Source organism: Mustela nivalis (assembly GCF_964662115.1).
Source record: "Mustela nivalis genome assembly, chromosome: 6".
Taxonomy (NCBI): domain Eukaryota; kingdom Metazoa; phylum Chordata; class Mammalia; order Carnivora; family Mustelidae; genus Mustela; species Mustela nivalis.
In genome coordinates, this window is record NC_139025.1 from 147,411,819 (window position 1) to 147,427,812 (window position 15,994).

Genomic DNA, 15,994 nt, shown 5'->3' on the forward strand with positions numbered 1-15,994 from the left:
GGCAAAGGCACTGGGAGCAGGAAGGGGACAGGCAGCTGGCAGGGAGAAGGGCAGTCTGTGCGGGGGGGGGGGGGGGGGGGGGGGGCGTACCGCTGCAAATAGGCTGCCTTTGTGTGTGCCTCAGGCGGGCTTCTGAGAACCCTAGGCATCGCCCACGACCCCCACATGGTTCCACCTTGACTGGTCCTGCGGATCCCGAGGGCTCGCTCACAAGTCCCACTGGGTCCCCGTGCGGGCTTGAGGCCACAGTCAACACCCATTTTGAGACAAGCGGGAGGTAAAGAAAGACAGCTTTAGCTTCCCAACCCAGAGCTACTGTTGGCACTAAAGAGCCTTATTAAGGTCTAGGGAGAGAGAGAGAGAAAAAAAAAAAAAAAAAAAAAAGAGAGAGAGAGAGAGAGAGAAAGAGGAAAGAGGGTGGCAGGGGCAGAAGAGACACTGCCTCGTCTCACGTTCATAATATGGCACTCTCTTTCCAGGAGGAATGGATTAATAATTTACATAAGGCATTTAATTAAAAATGTGTCATCACCTCATTAATGTCTTCTCTGAGGATGCATCATTATTCTCTTCTGTTAATAGACTGGAGTGTGTGTGTGTGTGTGCCCCTGCCACTGGCTTGCCCGCCCGAGGACCAGGCAGGTGCAGAAAGAGGGGTGTGAGCGTGGGGGGGGGTGTGTGTGTGTGCTGCCTTCGTGGTGGCCTTACAGGTACTGCTCCAAGGATCAAGGAGGACAACCTTTCCCTCCCCACTCCTTGTGTCTCTTTCCGGGGTGCTGCCCTCCGGGGGAGATCTGCTCCTGCTGGGTGGTGGGGAGTCGGGGTCTAGCAGCCTGCCAAGGCTGCCGGTGCGCGGTGCCCGGTGCTCGGTGCTCGGTGCTCGGTGCTCGGGGCAGCTCCTCTCTCCCGGGAGATCAAGGGAGGTTGTGGAACCCCACACCGCGACAGTCCCCAGCCCTACGTTTCCTTTCAAATGTAAGTACAAGGAAGCAGAAAGGAGCACAGAGGGGCCCCAGAAGAAGGACAATGAATTATTCATCTCCTCGTCGGGGGCTCGGGGGCTCGCAGCGCCTCCTCTTCCCGTCCTGAAAGGCAGCCAATGAGAAAGGCACCTTATTCACTGGTTGAATTACCGCGGATGAATGGCTGGAGGATCCGTCTCAGAGCCGCACGTAGAATCGGCCTATTAAAAAGGCAGCCGGGATTTGTTTCAGAAGCTACCCTGGCAATGAATGAGGGCGCTTCCATCTCTGCTGCCTGTTGAAAAAGCTTCGCTTCTCACAGAGCAACTCTTTTAATTAAATCAATAATTATGTTTTATTGAATTCAATGCTCTTCAGCAAAAACCAGCACAGAGCCTCTCTGCCTTTTGAAAACTTAATTTAGGCCAACAGCGGGGTGGGGGAAGGAGGGGGTTGGGGAGGGAGGAAGGGAGGGGGCAGAGAATAGCGGAGGGAATTGGGTATTTTTAATGGCACCTGTTAGAATGTCTCCCTCCCCACTCCCCCCACCCCCTGCCCTGAGAGAGGCGCTGGTGGGAGTCCAGCTTCATTTTGAAACAAGCAGATTTTCCTTTTGGGTCAGGGCGGAGTGGAGAGATGCTGTTTAAACCCAAGCTTTCCAATGTCCATTTTTGTTCTGGTTCCAAGATGCCTTCATTGTTCCCAGGCCACGGGAGGGGGTGTCCTGTTGGCTCTCGCCCGCTGCTCTACAGATATGATCGTGGATAGATTCTATTTTATTTTACTTTATTTATTTTTTAAGCCACAGGTTTAGGCTAAATTACTGATAATTGCAGTGACTTCCTAACTGGTCTTCCTGGTTCTGTTCTGGGGTCTCCCTCATCTTCAGAGTCTCAGACTGAACCTGTCTGGTCCAGTCACTTTCTTCCTTTGGAAAGGAGGCTGCGTCTTGCTGGTGTGCACCATCAGGGCCAGGCAGGGAACCTGAGCGAATGAGCGAGCAGGAGGTGGTGGGGACTGGGTCCAACTGGTGAGAGACACTCTTTGGTCTCAAAGCCATGGTTAGAGCTCAGCTCCAACCAGTTGCTGGCACAGAGAAACAGAGCCACGCCATCGCCAGGTATTTTGACTTTTTTTTTTTTTTTTTTCTCAATAAAACCTGGCAGTCCTGTCTTTTCTGTGCCATCTGTCAAGTTTTAAGTATTGGCTACAGTGGTAACTAAAATAATTTGTTCAAAATACTCATTATGCCCTTTTACTAGGCTCAGCTTGCAGGAGAACTTACATTAACCAGCCTATGGGGGGAGAGGGCTTTGTTTACAGGGCAGGTTTTGCCAATGAAATATAGGTGGGATCAATGTGTAGGACCTAGGAGCAGAAGCTTTAAGAACCATCATGTGGCTGTGAATTGTGTAAGACTGATGATTCACAGACCTGTACCCCTGAAGCAAATAATACATTATATGTTAATTTAAAAAAAAGAAAGAAAAAGAAAAAAGAACCATTGCATGGTTCTGTATTCCTTTTTTCTCCTCTCCCAGAATGCACCTCCCAGACAGGGGCTGCCCCCTCAGCCTCTGTGTCACATACACAGACCGTGGGGCAGGGCTGGGGTCACTCCTCAGCTGACCCGAACGTGTGCAAGAAAGAAAGTGCAATTTATTAAAAGCCACTAAATTTATGGGTTATTTGTTACTGCATTGAAGCTGATACACTTACTAATTAAAATATTCTTGGGGCACCTGGGTGGCTCAGTTGGTTAAGCGACTGCCTTCAGCTCAGGTCATGATCCTGGAGTCCCGGGATAGAGTCCCGCATCAGGCTCCCTGCTTGGCAGGGAGTCTGCTTCTCCCTCTGACCCTTCTCCCCCTGACCCTTCTCATGCTCTCTCTCTCTCTCAAATAAATAAATAAATAAATAAAATCTTTAAAAAATATATTCTTTTGGAAACATGATGGAAACCATAAATCTATGGGTTGTCATTTTCAAACCTGGTTTCTAAAGAATAGAGTTTTTCTTTTCCTGACATATGGGGCCCTTTCCTAGTTATGCGGCTCTCTTGCCTTGACCTTGGCTCTGCACTAGTCATGACACTCATTGTAAGTCACTGTGTACAAGGGACGCTTGGCATATGCCTGAACGTATTCTAGCCTCAGTCTGGAATACCTGCCTTCTTTTCTTCATCTAAATCTTTGCCCATAAGATGCAGCTTGAGATCTACCCTCTTTGAATCAGCTTTCTTGCCCTTATATCTCCCTACTTTCGTGCAGGATTAAGTTCCCTTTCACATACCTGCAGAGCACACCATTCAGATTTTGATCTTCCATAACCCTTATGATTTTTTATTGTAATTATTTGTAATGATTTTATATACAATATAATAATTACAATAATGTAATGATTGTAATGACTTTTATTGTAAGTATTGTTTTATTTGTCTGTCTGTCCCCACTGGAACAATGAGCTCTTGATGGCAGGAATGCACTGGTCTTGTTTACTGCAAGACCAAATGTCCCGTAGCAAATGTTAAATGGATGAATGAATGTTTTCTCACAAAGCTGTAAATGGACCAGTGTACCTCTCAGGGCTCTAACAATAACTGTATAATTTCTGAATATTAGAATACAAAATCCTCAAAAGAAATCTGAGCTGGTCATAAGCATTTCAAGAATAAAACTTTATGTCAACTTCAGACATGCTTTAGGAGGATGAACAATGTTTAACTGAAATGGGGCGTAGAAGTATACTAAGAGTTTGCAATACACAGATCAAGATAACATGACCCTATGCCCCTTTAGAAGTTCACATAAAGAATCGTGATTAAAAAAAAAAAAAAGGATCGTGATGAACAGGGGTGCCTGGGTGGCTCAGTCGGTTAAGCCTCTGCCTTTGGCTCAGGTCATGATCTCAGAGTCCTGGGATCGAGCCCTGCACCAGGCTCCCTGCTCAGCACCGAGTCTGCTTGGGATTCTATCTCTTTCTCTCTTTCTCTCCCTCTGCCTCTATCCCTGCTTACACATGTGCCCTCTCTCATTCTCTCTCAAATAAACAAATAAGTCTTAAAAAAAAAAAAAAGAATTGTGATGAGTAGATCTCACAGATGGGAAATATCTTAACTCCATAAATAATGCATTACTTTTCAGGAGAAAAAATAAGGATAGCTAGCAACTGGTGGGGCGGAAAGAAAAATAATTTAAATTTAAGAAACAGATATCCTATAGGAAGAGTTTGAGCCACTTCTCAAGTTAAGTGGCCCTCCAAGGCGTCCAACCTCAATGACTGAGTAGCTCTTAGGCAGGTAGTGGGCTCATTCATGGTGTGATAAAGGCTACCCTTTCTAATTCCTTCAATAGGCAGAGCTTGTCCTGAAAAGAGATGGGCAGATGGGTGTAGGAACCATGGGTCCCCTAGGGAGAAAAGGGAATACAATGTATGACTCTACTTGAAGGTTCTATAATCCTAAAATATCTGTGTTGCCTTAAGAAAGTTTCTATAAAGGTAATTGTAAGAAAAAGACACAGGGTCTCCTTAGTGCAACTTATCATGAGGGGTAGGGTTCTGGGCTGGTGGTTCTCAGCACCAAGGCCTCAACATTTATTCCAGAAGGAAGGGTCACTTAAGGGTGACCAGTGGTGATATATGGATCTACTCAATGTGGTGGAGGGATCTCTTTCCAAGCTCAAGGACTGAACACATAATTTAAAAAGCTGTGAACTGAGAAAGCTGTGATCTTGGATATACAAGTCTGGGACTAGTACAGGAGTCTTTGGAAGCACCCAAGGACATCATGGCAACAGTGGATAAGAGCACATCTTCCTGGAAGGAACTAGTTTTCCAAAGAGGCACTGTTCAGAAACCATAGAAAAAATGGCCACCCAAAGTTGACAGCTAGTGGACTGACCATTGACTACCTACTTCCCTCCATCTGGTATTTGCAACGAGGACTGAGTATACTCTGTACTAACAAAATTACCTAGCATAGACAGCGGCATCGGTGTATCTTTAGAGACTGATTTTCTTAATATTATCGGCTAGACACGATTCCACATAATTTATATGTAATCCTTATCACAGTCCTTTAAGGGAGGTGCCCTTATCACTCCTATTTAACATGAGGGACTGGAGGCACAGAGAGGTTAAGTGACTTGCCCAAGGTCACAGAGCTGCTAAGTTTTTGAACCAGCCTTCAGATCTGTGCAGACTAGAGTCAGACAGGAAAGCATTAACTGAGAAAATAGAAGCCGCCAGGTCTGTCCCTGAAGCTGATGAAAAGGGTGATGTGGGTTACATTAGGTGTGAAATGCAATTTAATAATTCATCTCGATTCAGTGCAATTCAACAAACCTCTACTGAGCAACATCTCCTTTTCAGTTGTTCTACTAACTCGAGGGATTCACAGAACAAACTGTAGCTTTTCCCAAGGAGCTTTTGACCAAAAACCATTCTGTGTTCGGTCTCTGTTCAGACAGCAGCCTAAAGTTAATAGGGAAAATGCTTCATTTAAAGGAAAATTGCACCCAAAGAGACCCACACACAAAAAAACCACCACCACAACAACAACAACAAACAGCTCTCCTGGTGTGTAGGAAGACTAAAAGATAAATCACCAGCCTGCTACTCTGGGGCATCTGCAGGAGAAGAAGGAAGGATGTGATAGGGTGTCACCAGTGCGTCCCCCCTCCACAACCCCCCCCCCCCCGCCCCTGCAAGGAAGCACTCCACAGGAGCATGTTTAAAAGCTCCTTTCATTAAGGTGTTTTCAAACTGTGACCACTGATGAGAGCTCCTCTATGGCTCAGAAACCTCCTTTGATGCTGAGTGGGTGCTCTGGAAAATCAAAGTGATTTGCTGTCTTTATAGAGTACTGTGCATGTGGGTGTCATCGTTCCTTTGGGCGGCTAGAACAGAGCACCAGACCGGATGGCTTATAAACAACAGAAATGTATTTCTCCCAGTTGTGCAGGCTTGGAGGTCCAAGATTGAGGCAGCAGCTGATTCAGTGTCTGGGGAAGACCCTTCCTGGTTCATAGGTGGATGTCTTCTTGCCTTGTCCCCACATGACTGGGGGAGGCACGAGGCTCTGTTACATGGGCACTAATTCTAGTTTTGAAGGTGTTTTCATCATGACCTATTCATCTCCTCGTACTATGACCATGACCCCACCTCCTAGTACTATGGGTTAGGTCTCAATGTACGAATTCTGTCGGGGGACACAAATATTCAGTCTATAGCGATGTGTGTTGATGTATGAGAGAAATTGAGACATATCTTCTTCAGGCAGGACTCTCATGGGCAGCCAGAAACCATAGAGCTTAGCTTCCTAGAGTAGTGCCTGTTTGGGGAGGGAGAGTTCAACTTCATAGAGCAGAGGTTTGCAAATTTTTTCTTTAAAGGACGAGATAGCAAATATTTTAGGCTTTATAGACCGTATAGTCTCTGTGATGACAACTCAGCTCTGCCTTCATAGTATGGAAGCAGCCATAAGCAATATGTAAATGAGTGACCATGGTTGTGTTCCGATAAAACTTTATTAACAAACACTGATTGTGAACTGGATTTTTGCCCTCAGGCCCTAGTTTGGGGATCCCTACTTTAGATCCTTCAGTGCCAGGCCCATCTGGACTATGGGAAGGGAAAGAAGAGTGTAAAACTTTATGCAGTGGTGACTCCTGGAGTGACATGGAAAGTCCGTGTGATGTAGAGGGTCGAGATAGATTTCTTGAATGCCTGGAATTTGCCAGATTCTGGAAAGTGAAGGTATCATTTGCTTTGGGGCATGGGCTTTGGACAGAGCTAGCACAGGTATGGTTATATAAACACCTTTTCGTTTTGGGATAATTTTAGATATACAGAGACATTGCAAAGATAATAGAGTTCACATACACCTCTCATCCCCTTTCCCTTAGTGTTAATATATTTTTTCATTTGGTAAATTTGACAAGTTACATTTTATAAATTTAAGGTATACAGGGTATTACTTTGATATATTTACATACTGTAGTATGATTGCATCGAAGCACTATTTGCCACATCACATTATAATACAATATTTTTGTCTTTATTATAGTGTGCATTAGATCTCTCAAGCTGATTTAGTACTCAGTTGTACTGCTAAACACCATCCCCCATCCCCTAGTAACCACTGATTTTACTGTTTGTTTTTTTCTTACAGGTTTGACTTTTTTAGATTCCATATGAAAGTGATGTAGTACTTGTCTTTCTGTTTGACTTACTTCAATTAACATAATGGGTTCAAGGTCCATTCATGTTGCAAATGGCAGGATATTCTCCTTTCTCAAGGGTGAATAACGTTCCATTGTGTATACCTATCACATCTCAAAAGAGTTTTTTTTTTTAGTTTAGTAGATACACAATGTTACATTAGTTTCAAGTGTACAACCCAAGTGATTCCATTTCTCTGCATGTTTTGTGGTGCTCACCACAAGCCACCATCCATCACCATACAACGCTGTTACAATAGCATTGGCTATATTCCCTATGCTGTGTCTTTTATCCCCATGACTTATTTATACCCAGAAATTGAATTGCTGCACCATATAGTAATTCTGTTTTTTAACTTTGGAAACCTCCATATTGTTTTCCATAGTGGTTGGACTAATTTACATTCTCACCATCAGTGTAAACGGATCCCCTTTTTATCACATCCTTGCCAATAGCTGTTGTCTCTTGTCTTGTTGATGATAGCCATTCTGACAGGTATGTGGTGATATCTCATTGTGGTTTTGATTTACATTTCCTTGATGATGAGTGATTTTGAGCGTCTTTTCATGTGTCTGTTAGACATTTTGAAATCCTCTTCCACAAAATGTTTATTTAGTTTTTTTTGCCTATTTTTCAAAACCGGAATTTTTTGTTGGTATTAAGTTGTGTTCTTTATATATTTTGGATATTAATCTTTTATCTCATAATGGTCTGCAAAACTTCCATTCTGTAGGCTGCTGTTTCATTTTTTTTTTTTTAAAGATTTTATTTATTTGACAGAGATCACAAGGCGGGGGGGGGGGGCAGGCTCCCTGCTGAGCAGAGAGCCCAATGCCTGCTGTTTCATTTTGTTACCTGTTTCTTTTGTTGTGCAGAAGTTTTTGAGTCTGATGTTGATCAGTTGATTTTTGCTTCTGTTGTTGGTACAATTGGTGTCATATTTTTAAAAAATCATTGCCAACGTATATTTTTGTTCTGTATTGTTTGAGAGAGAGAGCAGGAGCATGAGTGCAGGGGGGGCACAGAGGGAGAGAGAGAATCTCAAACAGGCTCCATGCTCAGCACAGAGCCTGATGTGAGGCTTCATCCCACAACCCTGAGATCATGACCTGAGTTGAAATCAAGAGTCAGATGCTACATTAACTGAACCACCCAGGCACCCCCCACACAGCCAAGACAAAAATCTGATGAACTTCTCTATGTTTTCTTCTAGGACTTTTATGGTTTCTTGTCTTATGGTTAAATCTTTGATCCAGGTCGTGTTAATTTTTGTGAGTGGTGTGAGATAGGGGTCCAATTTCACTGTTCTTTCTGTGTTTCTTCACTTTTCTCTTAATGTTCGTTTTTTCCATTACCATGGTGCATTTGTTAAATCAAAGTAACCTATTTGTGCTTTACTATGATATAATATAAGATAAGATAATATAAGATACATGTTTGGTTTTTGTCTCTGGTTTCTGGCACAGAGCCCCTAAACCCCTTAGAATTTCTTATATGATAGCAATGTCTTTTGTAGTTCATAACAAGCCCCCTTAGACCGCACCTGAGTTAATGCTAATGAGATGGTTCTTGGTGGTGGTTTAATAACATCAGGGTTTAATAGTTTTAGGATGGGGGCTGGTTGCCAGAGGAACCAAGTGCTTTCAGCCCCTGTCAGCCCCTGGAGAAGGAGGGACTAGAGATTAAGTTCAACCACCAATGGCCAATGACTTAATCAATCATGCTTAATGTTACACAGCTTTGATAAAACCTCCTGAACAACAAGATTAGGAGAGCTTCTGGATTGGCAAAAACCATCAGTGTGCTGGGAGAGTGGATCACTTGGAGAGGGCATGGAAGCTCTGTGCCATGCTCCCCTTTCCTTAATACCTTGCCTTGTTCCTCTCTTCCATATGGTTGTTCCTGAGTTGTATCCTTTATGATAAACTGGTTATTTTGACTAAAGTCCTTTCCTACATTCTGTGAGTCATTTAGTGAATTAGGAAACCTGAGGAGGGCTCTGTGGAAACCTCACATTCGTAGCTATTCGGTGGAATCTTACGGGGCTGCCAGGACGGGTAGGCTGGGCACCTCATATGCAGCTGACATCTGAAGTGGGAGCAGTCTTGTAGGATAGAATCATGAACCTGTGAGAGAGGTCTGTCCTAATTCTGGGTAGTTAGTATCAGAATTGAGTTGATTTGCAGGGCACCCAGTTGGTCCTGGGGAATTGGCTGTCATTTAGAAAAAGCATACACAATTGCTATTAACAAAATCCCAGATTTCACGTGGGACTGCATTTCCCAGAATGACTTTCAGCTAGGGCTAGTCACTTCAGAACCCATGGTGAAGGGCAGGCATGATTTGTGTATGCCTTCCTTTGGGAAACTCTCTTGTCTTGTCTCATCTGCAGACGGGCTGCAGAGGATTCTAAAGCCCTAGGAGCTGGTAGCACTTGGGTTTCTGCATCATATACGTCAAGGAAAGACACCTGTCATTTGGGAAATACGGCAATGGATTATTACATTGAGCAAGAAATAACCTTCTACTGCGTTAAGCCCGATTCATTTGCAGCAGCTGCTAGCAATCCTTTAATGAATAATTCCTCCAGCAGAGGCTGGGGGCATCTTGACAACCAGAATTGGGGTGCTCCTGGAGCAGGGTACTGGGAAGAAACCAGTGGTGCTGAAACACATCCTCATTACAATTCATTGATCACCTACGATGCCTAGAGCACTGCACTCTGTATTAAAAAGCAAAACAAAACATAACAAGATAACAAGCAACTCCTTATATGGCTACTTATGTAGCCTTCTCTTGTTTACAGAATGCATTCTTATTCATCTTTCTCATCTGACCTTGAAAAAAAATCTTGCGAGGCTGCCAGAGTCAGAAAAACTCATCTCTGATGATGAAGCTTTTGGAAGACCAATTGGATGGGTTGATAATAAAATAACACAGGATTTGGCCCTTTTATGTGAACTCACAGCACATAAATATACATCCTTTCACCAACATTTTGATGTGGTCTTTTATGTGAGTGTGGATCTACTGATTGGGGATATACATTGTTTTTCATACACAAGCCTTATGCATAATGCATCAGCTACAATCTCTAGGGTTAGTTTCTTTAAAGTGAAATCAAAATGTAAAATACTTTCAAGGCATTAGGAGCTTAGAATTCTTCTAGATGTTATAAACTACCCCAATCATTTATGATTGTTTCACTCATACCTAATTACATGACAATAAAAAAACCCCACTTCATGGAGGTATGATTGACGTGGCAAAAGCAGTGCTGTAAGTTTGGGAAGTGCACTAAGTAAGTTTGGGAATAAGTGTGCACCTGTGAAACCATCACCACGATCGAGGCCATACACATCCATCATCGTCCCAAGTTTCCCTCAACATCATTATTACTTTTTTTGTGTGGCAAGAGCACTTAATATAGACCCACCTTCTCAGCAAATTTTAAGTAAACAGTGTAGTATTATTACCTATAGGCACTATGTGGTATAGTAGATCTCCAGATCTTACTTACCTTGCATCACTGAAATTTTATACCCATAACCAGAACCTCCCTATTTTCCCCCTCTCTCCAGACTTTGGCAACCACCATTTGTTCTCTGCTTCCTTAAGTTTGACTATTTTAGATTACACATGTAAGTGGGATTATCAAGTATATTCTTTATGTGTCTTATTTCACTTAGCATAATATCTTTAAGATTTATCCATGTTGTTGCAAATGGCAGGATTTCCTTCTTTTTAAAGGCTAAGTAATGTTCCATTCTATCTATCTATCTATATATATATATATCACATTTTCTTTATGCATTTATCCATTGATGGACATTTAGGTTGTTTCCATATTTTGGCTATTGTAGATAATGCTGCAGTGATCATGGGAGCACAGGGTTTTTTGTTTTTTTGCTGGTTTTTATTTGTTTGTTTGTTTGTTTGTTTGTTAAGATCCTGATTCTGTTCCTTTGGATAAATACTCAGAAGTAGGATTGCTGGATCACATGATATTTCTGTTTTTAATCTTTTGAGAAACATCCATTGTTTTTCGTGATGGCTATACCATTTTACATTCTGGACACAATTTTTAAGGTCTATTGCCTCTGCTGTGATTTTCCTAAGTATTCAACTTAGTTTCCATAGAAATAAAATCTTTCTGCACTCATATTTCATTGGTCTAGATAATATTTAATAAAACCACACAGTTGTAATAATTGGCAAACCAGGTTTGTGAACAAATGCGGTTGAGATTTGGTGAAAACAACAGCATGAGGACACACTGTGTATGTGAGTCAGTGCACTGTGGGCTCAGTCTGGGTATTTAGCAGAAGAAACAGAGAAGATCAGTTAGTTCAGTAAGTGATTATTAGACCTCCCACCCATCAGATATCTTTTCCTGGGCCGAATGGCCCCTTCTGATGTGCAAGGCTTGATAAGTGAGTCCCAGGCAGGATTTCAGTCCCCACACCCTCCATGAGTAAAAAAAAAAAAAAAAAAAAAAATACCCTTATGCAGAGCACAGTCCTCCTGTGGTGGTCCAGCCTATCACATCAGTAAAACTTAGACATGGCTCTGGATGACAACAATTAAGTGACTATCCCAAATCACCAAGTTATCAACTGGGGAACTGGGACCTAGTTCTAAGCCTTCAACATCTGATCCAGAGTGGACTGAACAAGCTGGTCCAGGTATCTGGATAAGACATCTCATCTTGTTTTGGTCATAACCTTCCCAGTCTTACCCAGCATTTAATATATCCCATCCAGCTCTGCGCATGGCTGCTCCCAGGACTCTGCCCAAGTGTATTTTGATTTTCTCACCAAATAGGACCTCAATCTCTGTACTTATTCTTCAAACACCTGCTCTCTCTCTCCTGTCCATTAAACTCCATGACTTTTCAGGTGCCCTCCTGCTGGCTGTGGTTCTCCACTCTGTACTTTTGTGCTGAAATTTTTAAAATTCCCATGCAGGGCAGCTGGCTGGCTCAGTCAGTTAAAGGGCTGACTCTGGATTTTGGGTCTGGTCATGATCTCAGGATCCTGGGATTGAATCCTCAATAGGGCTCCCTGCTCAGCGGGGAATCTGCTTATTAAACTGCCTCTGCCCTGCAACTCACTTCTGCTCTCCAATCAATCAATCAATCAATCAAATCTTAGAAAAGAATTCCCATGCTGGGGTCCATGCACAACTAACTCAATCAGAATTTCTATGTATAGGACACAACCATCATCCAGGTGATTCAAATACACAGTCAGGATTGAAGACCACTGACTTAGAAGGGTCTGAATTATACAATCTGCCTCCTGATTGTGTCCTCTTGTGAATAGGTAATTAATTATCTCAATTTTGTATAGCTTATCATACCAACAACACAACTCAGAGACCGGAGCCAGGAGTTTACTTTTCCTGCACATGAGGGATTCTTAACTTCTATTTGTTGGATGATGTTTAATTGGATTTAGGGAGAAGCTCTGTTCCCAGGAGGAGCTCTGTTGCATACTTTCTAGTAACAGAGGTATTGGCACAGCCAAGAGATGGCAAGGGTAAATCTGGGGAGTGGAGTCCAGCTCTCTGGCTCCAAATGATATGAATGTCCAGCTTTGTGATACGGTTGTATAAGTCTGTGAGTGGTCAGCGTGTTTGGAGGAGAGTGACCGAACACTCCACTTGACCACAATGGCAACTTGAGGTCTACAGAATGAGCTTCACACTTCTTCCTCTGGCCTTTGTCATCTGGCCTCAACCTACGTACTTGTTCCAGCCTTCCGTGTCCAAAGTCTTACCTTACAATTAGGTTAGTGTTATAAATGCATAATGGTTCTCTTGCTCCAGACCCTTCCCTCGGCCCTTTCTAGAATTCTCTAGTTTCTTCAGAATTCTGCTAATCTCTTTTGTTGAATTCTTTGCCAAGTTCTTTATGCGTCGCTTCTGTGCCAGGGAGACTTCCCATTTTCTCCCCAGCACATCCCCTACCCAAGGAATCACAACGTAGTATGATTTTGTTAGGAACAGAGGCAGGCTACCTGCACCAAAAATGAACACTGAGGTTAGTATGATTCGCTCCTTTGAGAGAGACAAAGTTGGGGAGCAAGAATGGATGTACAGACCAAAAGATAGAACAATTGTCTTGGTTCCTGAGAGCTTTCAGATTTTCAGTTCTAGCATCCACCCTCCCGTGTGTCCCTTGAACAAACACGTACCGAGGGTTTACTCTAGGCCAGGCCCTGTTGAAGGCATTGGTCATAGAACAAATGCAAGTGATTATTTTTGTCTTCATGGATGATCTTACATTCTAATGGGGGTAGGCGTCCATAACTGAACTGGCCAGGTGTTGAGAAGTGCTATGGAGAAGGTTTAAGCTGAGTAAGGGCAATAAGGAGTCTTGGAACAGGTGCTGTTTTCTTAGAGGGTGGTCAGCAGAGGCCTCTCTAGCAGGATATTTGAGCAGAGACCTAAATAAAACAAGGGAGCAAATGATGAGGATATCCGGGCAGGGGAAGGTGCCCCAGGCAGCTGGAACGCCAAGTGCAAGAACCCCAAGGGATGGTTGGTGGGATTTTCACGGAACGCCAAGAGGCCCTTTGGGGCTAGTGCAGAGTGGGTAGCTACTACTTTGGGGCTAGTGCAGAGTGGGTAGCAGGGAGGTTGATGGAAATGATGACGGACAGGGGAGCAGCAGGCAGCTGGGAGGCGACTGCAGAGGCTTCAGGTTTTACTCGGAGTATGGTGGCGAGCCACAGAAAGAGAGCATCTTCTGGGCGCCTGGGTGGCTCAGTGGGTTAAGCCGCTGCCTTCGGCTGGGGTCATGATCTCAGGGTCCTGGGATGGAGTCCCGCATTGGGCTCTCTGCTCAGCAGGGAGCCTGCTTCCCTCTCTCTCTCTCTGCCTGCCTCTCTGTCTACTTGTGATCTCTGTCTTTCAAATAAACAAATAAAATCTTAAAAAAAAAAGAAAAGAAAAAGAACATCTTCTGATTTTGGCTTAAAAGGATCGCTTGACAAAATAAGTCCATCAGAGAAGGACAATGACATGATCTCACTCATATGTGTATAAGAAATAAGAAATAAAACAAGAGGATCGTTAGGAGAAGGGAGGGAAAAATAAAACAGGATGAGATCAGAGAGGGAGACAAACCATAAGAGACCCTTAATCATAGGAAACAAACTGAAGGTGGCCGGAGGGGAGAGGGGCATGGGGGCAACTGGGGGGTGGACTTTGGGGAGGGCATGTGATGTCATGAGCGCTGGGTATTCTAGAAGACGGATGAATCCCAGACCTGTACCCCTGAAACCAATAATACGTGATATGTTAATCAATTGAATTTAAATTTAAAAAAACTGTAGAACTCCAAAAAATGCTACATGGAAGATCCCAACAAAGGAAAGAATCTGATTTAAAAAAAAAAAAAAAAGATCACTTGCACTGTTGTGTGGAGGCTGAACCACACAGGGAAGGGGCAGGAGCAGGGATGCCCAGGAGGCCACTTTGCGATTTGGGCCAAGGTGGTAGCCGGAGATGAGGACAGAGAGAGTTAGATTCTGTATCTTTCCAGGTGGAGAAGACAGACTTGCTGGTGGGTTTGGCTGAAACGGGTATGTGAGAGGAAGGACAAAGTCTTTGGAAGAGACTGTGGCGAGCTGAGGCTTCGGGTGAGAATCGGGAGTCTTGCCTCGTCCGTATAAGGGAGCGTTGCCTGTTTGAGATCAATGGAGGGGTAAGAGTTGCGAAGGGAGTCAGATCAGCTGGATATGCGGGTCTGGAGCCCCCTTGGTGCTTCCCTTTCCCTCACGTGCACGTCTAGTTCACAGGAAGCCTGCTTTCGCCCTTCTGGTGGGGTTTCACTTCCCCCAGAGTAAAAACCGAAGTCCGTGGAGGCCCCCGTGCTCTGGCCTCCGAGCCTCGGACCTCGTCCCCTGGGACTGTCCCCCTGCTCACTGTTCTGGGCCACGCCGGTCTGGCCCTGCCGCTGGCCTCTGCTCCCTCCGGTCCTCGGTCTGGAATGCTCCTTCCCCCTGGATCAGTAAGGCTTACTCTCATCTCCTTCAAGACCTTGTTGAAATAGGGCCTGCTGGGCGAGGCAGGGGTAACAGCATCACGCGGGCCCCTCCTTCCTCTCACTGCTCCTTCTCGGCTGCCGGGTCTCCTCTCCTTCTGTGCATTTCGTTTATTGCCTGTTTCCTCCCACCAGAATATCAGCTCCAAGAGGGCAGGCATTTTGTCCCGACAGCTTCCCTGCTCAACCCCCAGGACCTGGCACACCGTAGACCCCGAGCAGATGTTTGTTGAATGAATAAACACACGTAATGCTCTTCTCATCTTTGTTGTAATGCTTCCTTATTTTCAATAACCTACTTCAACATCCTACTTCCTTATTTTCACGACAAATTCCTCTTTACTTAGAGTAAGTGGATTTCTGTTTCTTGCAACAGAATGATGCTCGTCTTATAAAAAGTCCTCCTTCCTCCTTGGGTGCTGTCCAAAGCCCTTTGCAGCTCTGCTAGGACACCTGGTATATTACGTATCAGAGGAGTCTGCTCCTTCACCTGCCTCCCCACTAGCCCGCAAATGCACCAAGCTTGAGGACTTCGTGTAAGCCCGGCACAGTGCCTAAGCCATACCAGGAGCAATAATCACTTGTAGAATGAAATAATTTGTAAAAAAAATTTTTTTAAAGAGATTTACTTATATATATATATATATATATATATTTTTTTTTTTTTTTTTTTTTTTTTTTTTGAGAGAGAAAGAACATGTGTATGCCAGTGGGGAGGAGCAGAGACAGAAGGACAATCAGGTTCCCCGCTGAATGTGGA

At 44.0% G+C, this 15,994-nt stretch overlaps 1 long non-coding RNA gene across 1 annotated transcript; it reads left to right on the forward strand.

The window, feature by feature from the left end:
* Positions 1 to 782: 782 nt before the first annotated feature.
* On the forward strand, positions 783 to 15,422 carry LOC309866506. The gene is made up of 3 exons (XR_014312728.1): positions 783 to 975; positions 14,734 to 14,895; positions 15,370 to 15,422. It is a non-coding gene; the product is annotated as an uncharacterized lncRNA (long non-coding RNA).
* Positions 15,423 to 15,994: the final 572 nt, after the last annotated feature.